General features: G+C 36.4%; 1 long non-coding RNA gene across 1 annotated transcript; it reads left to right on the forward strand.

Moving 5' to 3' along the window:
• Positions 1–600: 600 nt before the first annotated feature.
• LOC127636907 (uncharacterized) lies at positions 601–13,682 on the forward strand. Its single transcript, XR_007969647.1, has 4 exons — positions 601–686; positions 3,499–3,577; positions 5,319–5,882; positions 9,812–13,682. It is a non-coding gene; the product is annotated as an uncharacterized LOC127636907 (long non-coding RNA).
• The last annotated feature ends 6 nt before the right edge of the window (positions 13,683–13,688 follow it).

Genomic DNA, 13,688 nt, shown 5'->3' on the forward strand with positions numbered 1-13,688 from the left:
CTGTACATCCGAGAGAGAGCACCTGTCCATCAAAAGCTCACTATCCAATCAGAGTAGATCACTGTTAAGCCCACCCCCACGAGAGGTTTGTGTCAAAACAGCAAACGAAAAACTGCGGCGTAGCTGAAATCTGTGGCAATGTATTCAGAATCCACGATTTGCGAAAACGAATCTTTGAAAAACATTAACAAAAAATGAAGGATATTTGAAGAGCCTGTTAAATTCGATGCGACTGAGTTCATTTTTTTCATTTTAATTGTGTTTTTCTTCTTTTGTAATGGAATATTTTTGATAGTTTCTGAAAAAGTTACGTTCAGTTTTATAAAGTTACGTTCAGTTTTATAAAGTTACATTCATTATTATTGGCACAATCGTAATTCCATAATTTTTTATTAATAATCATCTTTGCGTCTGAAAACATAATGGTCTGGAATTGTAACTTGAATTTTATCTCTGCCTTGCCTCCATGTTAAAAAACGTCAGTCTTTAAGTTTTCCATCTGCATTTCCAAAGTCTCATGTTTAACAGGAAACATCTGTTAAACAGCCCTGAAATTTCAGTTGTTTGGAATGTAATATGGTCATCATATAGAGCCTAACCACTGGTAGAAAAAGGGGCTGCAGAGCATACAAAGAAATCAGACAGGACTAAGGGATCTGGCTCTCCAGTTTATTGGCATATTGCAGGTAAAGTTCATACAGTTTATTCTGTTTTGTTTCGAAAATGTTATAGTTAAGAAATAGTTAAAGACAAGTACATAGACTTTTTATCACATTGAGACATTGTTGCTCATTAAGAGATTGTGTTATTGCTCCCAATGTGTTTTTGTCCGTCTAAACATATTAAATGATTAGATTTTTTGACACAAGTTTTTCTGAGTTTACGACCATTTAAAGTGTTGTTTACAAGTTAATGTTAAGCTTGTGCTTACTTACAAAGCTCAAAAGACTGATAGCATAGCCCCCCCCCCTATAAAGGAATACATTATAAGCAAATCATCTTAAGGAGAGAGTGGTACGAAAAGTGCAATATTACAAAGTTTCAATAGCATCAGAAAAGTATTCAAAACAGATTGAAGATTAAACAAATAAAAATAAAAATAAATATTTTTTTTTAGACTGGTTAAGTGTTCTTGGAAAAGATTTTTGTCAGCTTCATGAATGGAGTTGGGAAGGTCATTCCACCAATGTAGTATGATGAAGCCGAAAGTCCAGAAATGTGTTTTGGTGCCTCTTTGTGTTGGTACACGTTCCTTAGCTGACCGCAGGCATCTGGTGGGAATGTAGCTCTACAGAAATGCTTGAGCAAACCCAGTGACTATTATATATACTGAAAAAGGAGTCATTTCCACTGAAGCAGATTTTCAAAACTGCACAGTGTCCCATTACAACAGGGAAGAAAAGAAAATTCAACAGTAAATCTGAATTTACTGTCCCTATTTTATAACCAAAATAAACTACCACCCAAGAAAACATAGAAGCTACATTTAACATGAACACTTTGTTATAACGTTACAATATCAACTAATTTATTTAACTATTTGCAACTTCTCTTTCATATACTATTTGATTATTAAAAGTATTTTCACTGTAATTGTAGTTTTATTACTATTATATTTTTAGCAGGTGGGGAAGCTAAATAATAGTATGGGGTTATGGGCTAAATTTGAGCCAACTTTGATTCATACGTAATAAATATATATAAGATTAAAGGCCACAAATGGTTCTTCCCATACAGTGGTGTTTTTCCCATACAATGACATAACTCACTGCTTAACCACCATAGTATGATGCATCATTAGAGAAATTAACTAGCTAGTACGCTTGGGATTGACACTCTGAATCAAACAGTCTTTTATAAGAATTTATTCTTGCAAGAAGGACCCAGTCATTACACAGGAATTACTCTGTGCTATGAGTGAGACGCTGAAGGGGAGGGCTGACTTGTTTTTTATACCTCTTTTCCCCAAGGTCTCCAACAGAAGCAGATCCTCCCCCTCTGCATTCCTCAGACACAAGGGCATTCCCTTGCAATGACTATTACTAATCAATGAGTATTAAAATTTCTACAACAATATATATCAAATTATTTAGCTATATTTTTTTCATATATAAATTGGGCTGCTCGTTGCACAATAGGCTTTAGACATGTCTGAGAGACGAAATGGTGCAATCTAAAATCACACCACCAATGCTCAGTGTCAAAAATCTGAGGTGCCAAAGAGTGCAATTCGCATAGTTTTCCATTAAATTTGACCCAAATCATTATCAAAGGACAATGATTATTTACTCTTATTTATTTATATATATATATATATATATATAGCCTACACAATGTATTTTCAGTTACAAGTGTCATTTTGTGGTTTGACAGCTTGAATGAAAGACCTATTCAATACTTCATACAGGGAAATTTCATATAATGCATTTAATCCATATAATCTAATTGTTCAGTTTGAAGAGTAAAACCAGTTTCATACACTAACCTGCAAACTCATCAACGTCACTTTGTTCATTCTTGAAGAAGTACAAAAGCCTTTGGATGCATCAGCTCATCCTGTGTGTATGTGTGTGATCGTGACTGCAACCGGCTTCAGTAAATGTTAAATCACAATCTTGCGGTCTCCCAATGCTATGCTATCTGTTAACCAGACTGTTAAACAGAACGCCAATTGAATGAATTGGAAAGCATGCAAATTAGGCTTAGAATAAAAATGTTGTCTCATTTTAATATGTTTATGCTTCAAAAATATATCGATAAAATAATGTGTTGATCAATAATCGATATATCAATATTTAATGACTATGTTGCACATCCATCGTTTGAACCACATTGGTTCAACAACACAGAGCTGTCTTAATGACGTTATGCAGGGGTGTAGTTAGAGCACGAATATTAAATTATAAAAGCTCATTTATACATACATCAGAAAGCTGTTTAATGCGAGAAAGCTGCTCTTGAGCACATTTTTCACATACGAACTCTTCAAAAACACATAAATGCCACTTATGTGTTAACATGAACACATAAAATCAGTGTTCGCTGACAGTAACCATGTGTGATGAAGAGCTTTCTCTTAACAGCCTTTAATCCTTTAACCCTTGTGTGCTGTTCAGGCTGTTTTCAGCCACTAGGGTGTTTTTTTGAGTCGTTTTTTGGCCATAACTTTCTCTGTGTTTCAGCTAATGGAATGATTTTTGGTGACAAATCTTATTTTCACACATATTTTAGGAAAATGCTTTGAAAATTTTCAAAAACTCAACAGTACACTGTGGGCAAATTCACTACCCTTTGGTTATGTTCGTGGCTGAAAACAGCCACTACTTTAAACTGCTGTAAAAATTTATCAGATAAATATTTTTTTTTGCTCACACACTCTCTCTCTCTCTCTCTCTCTCTCTCTCTCTCTCACACACCAACACACACCAACACACACCCACACACACCCACACACACACTTTAATATGCTATTATACTCCATATAACTCCATGTAAAAGACGCCAGAAAGAAAAAAAGAAGCCAGAGATAATCGCAGATTACAACCGTTGCAAGGGAGGTGTCGACAATCTAGACAAGGTATGTGCCATTACACATTTGTTACTACATGCATCCTATTCCTGTTAAATTTTACTTGAATTCATGTGCTTGTTAGAGATACATTTAGAAGATACTGTTTGTGTTTTGACAATGTTTGCATGATTATTCTCATTGTTATGTGCGGCTTCAAAAATACTAAAAATATCAAGGTGAGTTCTCACACTCTCTCTCTCTCTCTCTCTCTCTCTCACACACCAACACACACCAACACACACCCACACACCCACACACACACCCACACACACCCACACACACACCCACACACACCCACACACACACTTTAATATGCTATTATACTCCATATAACTCCATGTAAAAGCCAGAAACTAAGCTTTTTTTTGCACAGGCCTATCTAAAAGGTTAATGGTGCCACGTGGTTATCAACAGTAAAAATTACAAATTTTACCTCTTCCCAACAGGGAAAACCACAAACAATCAAAAATGCATGACTATATGGTGTCATGGCTTTGCAATCAAAAAATGTGGTTATAATGGAAGTCAATGGGGCAAAAACAGCCACGAACAGTAAATGAGGGAGAAAAAGTTAAAATCTGATGCTGCACAAAAACTAACAATGCATTGAAACCAATGTTGTTTCTAATCTTTGACATGTCCAAGACTGTGATAAAAGGTAAAAAAAATCCAGTCCACAATCACATTTTATATTGAAAATACGTCATTTTGTATTTTTTTCCCCCAAATCAGTGACATCATTTATGAATTTGGCAATTAAAGAGTTAAAATCCTGAATTTTTTTTAAACATTTAGTAGTTTTGAACAGGACTGAGGTTGATTAATAGATTTATGCAAAAACATTTGAAAAAAATATTTATCTGATACATTTTTACAGCAGTTTAAAGTAGTGGCTGTTTTCAGCCACGAACAGTAAATGAGGGAGAAAAAGTTAAAATCTGATGCTGCACAAAAACTAACAATGCATCGAAACCAATGTTGTTTCTAATCTTTGACATGTCCAAGACTGTGATAAAAGGTAAAAAAAAATCCAGTCCACAATCACATTTTATATTGAAAATACGTCATTTTGTGTTTTTTTCCCCCAAATCAGTGACATCATTTATGAATTTGGCAATTAAAGAGTTAAAATCCTGAATTTTTTAAAAAAAATTTAGTAGTTTTGAACAGGACTGAGGTTGATTAATAGATTTATGCAAAAAAAAAAAATTTAAAAATATTTATCTGATAAATTTTTACAGCAGTTTAAAGTAGTGGCTGTTTTCAGCCACGAACATAACGAAAGGGTAGTGAATTTGAACAATGCACAAGGGTTAAAAGGCTACATTTGTGTTTACATGACATTTCATAACTGCGCTTTTATGCAAAACCCTGGAATAAGCCATTTTCTTAAATGCATGTAAACGCTGTCAAAGACTTGACAGAATTAATGAAATACACTCACTGAGCTCTATATTAGAAACACCTGTACACCACCCACATATTCATGCAATTATCTAATCACCTATTCGTGTGGTAGCAGTACAATGCTTAAAATCATGCAGATATTATACATGTTAACATGACTATTGTGTGCTAAAACTGCTGACTTACCTAGTCTGTGTAAACATTTTAGAGTTGACATACATACATATAGACTAAATTGATACAGAAATTTTGAAAATAAATAAAGAAATAAATAAAAATGAAGGACTAAATTCATGAAAAAGTAATCAGAAATTATCAAGAAATGTATTTATTTTGGCAGGTTTGTTCTTCTACAGGAAATTCAAGAGGCCACAAGATGCAAAAAGCTTCATCAACTGACCAGCTTTGCAGAAAGAAGCCTTTTGCACAAGGCTTTGCAAATCAAATAAAGGAACAGCTGAGTAAAGGTGGTGCTTACACCTCTTTCCCAATGAGCCTTCTTTTGATTGTAGTGGAAACAATAGTTGATGGTGAATTTCCATGCCCATGCAGAGTGGAGCTGAATGCAATGTTCTCACTATCCATCTTCATAGGACCAATTCTTTTTGCTTTTACTTTAATGGTACTGTTGTTAAGACCTTGTAAGTACTTTCATGGAACATTTTGGTGTGATGAAACTAAGTTGGACTGTGCTAAATCTTTCCTGCATTGTTTGATTCCACCTACTGTGTGGGTCATTATTGTGTTCCTCGATGGCAGATATCTTGCCTGTGCCTGGACAGACTGGAATGGAATTTATTCGCATGAAAATAATTTAAATTTGCAATGGTGTAAGCCTACTCAATCAGGAAGAAATGCGACAGAACTACAAGATCTATCTCGCAAGTATATTGGTGTGTCCCAGGTAAGTATGCAGTATTGTAAAAACAGTTGCCTTTATATTTACACTACATGGAATTTACATATGTCAGTATGATTCTTCAATAAGGAGAACTTTTATGACCCAATGATAAAAATCATTCTAGTTTTTTAAGAAAAGAAAAATACAGCAGCTATTATTTTAAATTTATTATTTCTTTAAATACTTTTTCAAATTGTTAAGAGGGCTGAAAAATGAAACTTGCTAGAATTTTAAAATTTTTAGATTCTTTACCTTTCCCTCTGTTGAATGTATAAAAAGTGTAAAAATCAATCATCATATTTTCAATCGTATGTTCATTTTATTTTCAATGAATATAGTATTTATGTGTACTGTGACACAAAGGTTTTTCACAATTTGAATGGAGAATCTTGTAAGTTCCTGTTGCTTAACTGGTAGTGCATGGCACTAGCAATACCAAGGTCATGGGTTTTGTTCCAAGGGAATGCAAAACTGATCAAATGTTTACCTTGAATGCACTCTAAATTCCCCTTCTGTCACTCACAATGAGAATTGGCGAAGGAATTTGCATGCCACTCCCCCAGGGATAGGGGTATAAAAGGAGCTGGAATGCCCATCAGCGAGCTGAATACTACTGCTGTTCCATTCACCTCTTAAGAAGCGTATTCTGTTAGAACGCTGCCAACCTGTGTGCGGAGATGGCGACCCTTCTTCGTAATGGCGCGATAGAGCCTGTCCCCCCAGCCGAGATGGGGAAAGGGTTCTACAGCCCTTACTTCATCATGCCAAAGAAAGGTGGTGGGTTGCGGTCAATTTTGGACCTACGAGTTCTGAACCGGTCCTTACACAGACTCACGTTCATGATGCTGACGCAGTAACAAATTTTGTTGTGCGTCCGGCATCAAGATTGGTTCATGGTAGTAGACCTGAAGGATGCGTACATTCACTTCTCGGTTCTATCATGGCGCTCTGCCGACACTTATTCAGCCCTTGGACAGACCTTGCGTTTCTACGGGCAGGAGACCAGACATGTCGTTGTCACCACAGATGCCTCCAAACTGGGCATGCAGCAGCGAGTTCCTGGTCAGGACCGCGACTGGGTTGGCACATCAACTGCCTAGAGTTGCTGGCTGTACTACTTTCAGAGGGTATTGCTGTTGATCCAGGGCAAGTATGTGTTGGTCCAGTCCGGCAACACAGCGACAGTAGCATATAAAAATCATCAAGGGGGCGTTCGCTCTCGTCGCATGCCTCAGCTCGCCCACCATCTCCTCCTCAGGAGTCAGCAGCGGCTGAGGTCACTGCGGGCCACTCATATGCGGGCATGCGGGCCGCCTCAACAGACGTGCTGTCACGGCAGGCAATGCTCAGCCGACTCCACTCAGCCAATTCCACTCTCAGGTGGTCCAGCTGATTTGGAGTCAATTTTGGCAAAGCACAGGTAGACCTGTTCGCTGTTCGGAATCCTCCCACTGCCCGCTTTGGTATTTCCTGATGGGAGCCCCCCTCGGGACAGTTGCGCTGGCACACAGATAGCCCCGGGGGCTGCTCAGATACGCACTCCTCCCAGTGAGCCTTCTTGCACAGACTCTGTGCAAAGTCAGGGAGGACAAGGAACAAGTCCCATACTAGCCCACCAAGACTTGGTTATCGGACCTCACGCTCCTCGCGACAGCACCTCCCTGGCAGATTCATCTGATGAACTACCTTCTTTCTCAGGGATGGTGAACAATCTGGCACCCATGCCCAGACCTCTTGAACCTCTATGTCTGGCCCTTGGACAGGACGTGAAGATCTAAGTGGCCTACCACCATTAGTCTAGGATTGTTGTGGTTATTTTCTATGAGTTTACTAAAATATGCTGACCTGGCAGCTTTGAGTGCGTGTTTGTAGCTACAGACACTATCCTTCCATGCACCCTGAAATACTTCTAATTTTGTATTTTTCCACATGCGCTCTATTTTCCGAGCTGCTCTCTTGAGAGCATGAGTGTGATCATTGTACCATGGTGCAGGGCTTATTTCTTTAATTTTCTTTAGTCGAAGTGGGGCGACAACATCAAGGGTGCTAGAGAAGACTGCATTTAAATGTTTTGTTATTTCATCAAGTTCTTCTGGGCTTTGGGGTTTATTGAGTATATGAGATAGATCTGGAAGAGTATTAGTGAAGCTATCTTTAGTGGTCGAAAGAATAGTTCTACCTGAACAATAGCGTGGTGTAGATTGAGTAACATTAGCTGATTGCAGCATGCAAGAGACAAGGTAATGATCCGAGATGTCATCGCTCTGCTGCAGAATTTCTATATTATCAACATCAACTCCCATGTTGTTGCTACTTGGATCTACTTGGATCGCACACAGAGCTTTAGACGCTCTGAGCAGCTCTTTGTCTGTGTGGGTGGACAGCAAAAAAGGGAATGCTGTCTCCAGACAGTGGCTTGGCCACTGGATTGTTGACGCCATTGCATTCCCTCCATCACGGAAAGGAGGTTACGACAGTAACCATGAATTGCTTTGGATGAAAGCATCTGCAAAATATTTAAAAGTAATGTAAATCTTGTATGGAATGTGAAGGACTTTGATTGGACTTATACAATGTTGTGTTAATGAATTTTAACCTCTAGTCTACACAACAAAGAAGTTTTTTTTTTTTTACAGGGGTTGACAAGCTGCTTTGGTTATACGTTGTAGCTAAGTGGATAGGATGTACTCAGGTAGGATGAGGGGACATAACAATGCAAATATAACTGAGGGTTAGACAATTATATCATATAGCATATAATGGTTGTACTGAGATAGACAGAAACAAAAGAGATACTTTTAGAATACGTTCATTTACAAAGCATGCCCGTATATGAACACTGGCAGGTCTAAATGGGGGCACTATATCGCAAAATAAGTTTTAGCTTAAAACTTTAAATTCCACTGATATATATAAGTCAGACATATGTGGTATTGTTTTAAATCTTAGAATATGAAGTTTTTATAGAATACAATAATTTTTGCATTTATGTTACATAAAATAACAAAATATGGACTGAAAAAAAATCTGCGTCAAAACGCAGAGCCACCTAGAGGTAATGTGGTAGAAATATTAATGTGAATATCAAAGTCTTTCACCTAGCACCTTAATACAAGTCATATATCAAATGAAAGCTCTTATTCTCAGGAATGTGACTGTATAGTTTATTGTGTCACCCAAATTCCACAGTTTGAACGATTTTCAAAATAAATATTCAAAAAGTGACATTTTATTTCTGTAAGACATCAAATACAAACATCTTATTTATGCATCGATCAATGCAGCTGTAAGCCCCAAGTAGCCAATAATGATATATCTGCTTTTAGCTTTCTACAAAATAATCCATATTTTACTTGCTTGGGTGAATAGTCAAATGTTATACTGCAAAATATGCTGTCCAGCATAGAAAGCATGCAATACAAATAATCTGAAAATAATGTTTTGACAGTTTCTGATAAAATTGTATATATCATTACTAAGGGGAGGATCACTAGAATGAGCTTCTAGTCCACTCAGAGGCCGAGATATTTGATAAAACAATAGGGGTGGTGAACAAACACAAATTTGACTTAATATCTATGGATGAGCACATCTGTGAGGGCTAAAATGCATTAGAGTGCCACCTACATTTCAGATTTGCATTTTGTGATGGAAGGTGGTAGAGGATAAATAATTTTTTCTAGTTCTTGCTGGTATCTAGTGGAAAAAACTTTGAGTCTTTTTATTTGTTTTTTGGGGGGATGTTCTGAAAAAAATTAGACTGACATTTTGCAATTAGGTAACAGTATGTGTGAATGGCGATCTTTTAAATTTGAGTTTGAAAAAATGCACCATAGTTTAAGGGTTATGTGTGATCTAAGATCAGAATTGGACACATTTTGCATTTCTTTTCAGACTGGCATTGTCTTATTTTTTTACTTTTGTTTTTCCAGTTAACAGGTTATATAATGGTCTCTGCCCTTTCCGCAATAATATTGATCATCGTGGCTACTTATGATTGCTGCAGAAATGGAAATGAACTGCAACCAGTGGAGTACCAGGAAATGGGAGCATTTCAACCTTGCAATAACACCACCGAATCTACGGAACCAGCAGAACCTTAGTGCATAGTGTAGGAAAATAATACAACTGTTTATAATTGGATTTTTATTTATTTTGATCCAGTCATCAAGATTATACAGTAATTTTAATCTATCATAATTCTTGAGTTTTAAGAGGAGTTTAAAATGAAAGTTATGGAGGTGACTGATCACTTAGTCCGGTCAATCACAACTTAAGACGCTTTCCTGCAGCAATTCTTCCATCATTCCACTTTGCCTCAGCTTCAACTGTATTTTTAATATAATATGTGAGGATATTATATTTTTATGAAGATGTGAATACACCAATGTGCTACTCACATTAACAAACTGCCATTAGACCAAATAACTTTTTTTCTCCTCGTTTTTACTGTAATACTGTAAACAATTTAAAAATCTGAGTCCACATTGAAAATCTGAGATTTTAAATTCCATTTGGTAATAGACAGAAAGTTTGTTGATTACGTGAATAAGAACTGTTTAAGATTTCTAGGTCACTAAACAACTTTAGGCAAATACCATACAGAAATTAATTTTTCTATTCAAATTTTCACTAAAAATTTTATGCTGATAATATAATTTATCATGAAAATCTGTATCAAAAAAATACATATGGAACCCACCATTTACTGAATGCACAGTTATTCGTCTCTGTTTATTTACTGTACATCTCCCTCTAATTGTCTTTTCTATAGATCAGAGCCATTGTGATGTGAGTTACTTTTTTTAACCTTTGCTTTTTATTTGACTTCATTTCTATTTAAATATAGAAATGTATATTTGAGGAAATGTTAAGATTTCACTGCATGAATTTGTAATATTACTGATTTACTTTACAAATGTCACCCATATGCATGCTGGCAACAATACATGAAAGAATTATATTGAGCTTTTTTATATGTTGTTACTGCCATTTGATTCTTTGATCTGTGTGCCTGTTGTGTTATAATCCTAACATTCTGCATTTATGCTCCACTGAGAAAAATGTCATACAGCCTTTGCAACAACATGAGGGTGAGTGAATGATAACAGAATTTTCTTTTTGGGGGAACAATTGCTAGGATGCTATTTGTTTCTCAAAAAAAAAAAAAAAATGAAAAACAAACAGCTGAAAAACTGTCTATACATACAGTGTATATATATATATATATATAGATGATAGATATTCACTGTAATTAATCATAGATTTGTGTGATTAGATGAGCAGCATTTAAAGCATAGTAAAATACTGTATAAACACACCTGTGATCTCATATTCATGGCAACTTAGCTTGGCAACTGCAAATGTTATATAGTGAATACATGTTATGTTAATGCATATTTCTATTTTCTATATAAAATTGCTAAATGTAATTTTTCTAATACTGCTAAATATTGTTAGATTTCCTATTCGTGCTTTATGTTAAAAAAATTTAACATAAAAAGTGTTATGTGTAATTGTCTTTTCTATAGATCAGAGTTGCTTTTTTTTAACCTTTGCTTTTTATTTGACTTTATTTCTATTTTAATATAGAAATGTATATTTGAGGAAATTTTAAGATTTCCTAAGTTTCCTAACACCCGTTTCACACATACTCCGTGTGCAGTGCGTATTGCGGTGTATACGGTACAGGAGCAGCACGCGCTATAGTGCTTTCACATATGCTGCGTTTGCAGTGCGCTACTGATCCGCAGATTCTGTGTGCCACAAAATCAAAAATGTGTAAGTAATTTTGATTTTAAATCCAAACGTTAACTTTGACATTGTTTAAGACATTGAAACAGTATGAAAATTAATTTTAATCATTGTGATTCTTTGTTTTACATGTAGATCGAGTTGTTGACAGAAGAAAAACTATCGCGCTATATCTGTTGCTAAGAAGGAGAAGAATGAGACGCATTTGGGTTCACTCTGTCTTTTTGTAGGGTAAAAAAATCATATATGATGGCATTTTGCAACTTTTGGGACTATAATCATACTTTTTTGTTTTTCTTGACCCTGTAATTTAGTAACTGTAGAACACATTAACTGTAATTATGCGTATATGATGAAATTATTACAGTTTCTTGTCAATCTGTCTATTTTAATGTGAACAAATCAGAGGCGGCGGCAGCCGATTTTGCCGGGGCTTCAGCCCCGAATGTTTTGAGTGTAGCCCCGAATGAATTTTGAAAAGTTGACTGACAAATATGAAACCGGACAATAGCCAATGTAAATCCCCGAAATCATAAGTTGCCTTATTTCATTGTGCTTTGGCTTTGCACATACTGCATACAGCCTGTAAAAATAGACATAGGCATAATCTAGCCTATAGAATAAGTTTCTTTGCTGTCGGTAGCCTATGGGCGACTCCGTTTCTTCCTCTCTGTTGAATATGCAGCAGGTGGGGAGGAGCTGACATCAACTTACGTTACTTAGTGGCGAGTTAACAGCAGTTAGTAGGAAAGACAGCAAAAATGAAGCAAATGAGGCTTCTAAAATTTCCGAAAGAAGTCAGTGGGTAAGAATTCACATTTGTTTTTGTCCTTTAAAGTCTAAAGATTATCATCTGACTGGCTTTCACCCACAGTAGGCTAAACCTCAAGAGATCCACTACCGACTGCTATGACATGTTATAGCCTCTAGCCTTGTGGTTAGCGTATTTGCCTGTCATGTCGGATACCATGGTTCGAGTCCCGTTTGGAGTATAATTTTCTTGTTTATCAGGTGTTGTTTTCTCTAAGGATAACCAATAAGCATTAGCATAAAATGTATGTGTGACTTGTTTTGTGATATTACTTTGTTGTAAATATACACTTTGAGGGTAGCAAAGATGTGCCAGAATCAGGCATGGAAACTGGCAATTAATCAGTCACTTTACTTTAGAGAAAGTTAAAAGTGAAACATTGTTTATCCCAATGATCCTAATGAAAGGATTTTGACAGATGAACATGGAGAATTATATACAGTTCAATGCCATGGTGTGTCAATGAACTTAGACTAAAGTCATTCATGTATTGCTTTAACTTAGGATCTTATACATCATTTTGACTATTTATGTCAAAAAATATAAATTATTTATATGAAAAAAAATGTTTTTACTTCACTTTACTCACTATAATATAACTCATTTGTAATGACTTTATGTTAATGTACATGAAAATTCAAGAATCATGATAGATCTAAGGGCAATCTCACTGATCTGCTCTTCTTCAATAGTATTGGTCCACAATTTGACATATGTAGCACTTGATGAATTAGTTGTTTGAAGCTGATTTGCAATAAGTTATGTGCTGTATCTGTTCTTTTGCATCACATATGATTCAGGGAGGAGAGAGGATGAGTTAGTCGAGGATAGTACTAGAGTGGAAGATTTAGGAACTGTAGAAACAGGCCCAGCCAGAGCAAAACTCAAAGAATACCCTCTCACCAGCTTTGGACTACAGGGAAGTGGTTGCTAGTGTGAAAATAAAATGGTCTGGGCTAAGCCCCGGATGTCCTTAAATGCTGGAAACGCCTCTGTGAACAATGCGCTGCCACTTTAATTCAATGCGGTGCAGCAGAGCCAAAATAGACTCGGTGCGGAAACGATCGCTGCACTGCTGTATACGCACCGCAACTGGAACGGATCGACGGACTGCATCCGCGTGCAGTGTAAAAGCTCTAACCTGTTAACATGGGTACGGAAAAAAATATGCGCCGCATACGCACCGCATACACACTGCAAACGGAGTATGTGTGAAACGGGCATCAGTTTATAATTCACTGCAC

The sequence above is a fragment of the Xyrauchen texanus genome, chromosome 44 (assembly GCF_025860055.1).
Source record: "Xyrauchen texanus isolate HMW12.3.18 chromosome 44, RBS_HiC_50CHRs, whole genome shotgun sequence".
Lineage (NCBI taxonomy): Eukaryota > Metazoa > Chordata > Actinopteri > Cypriniformes > Catostomidae > Xyrauchen > Xyrauchen texanus.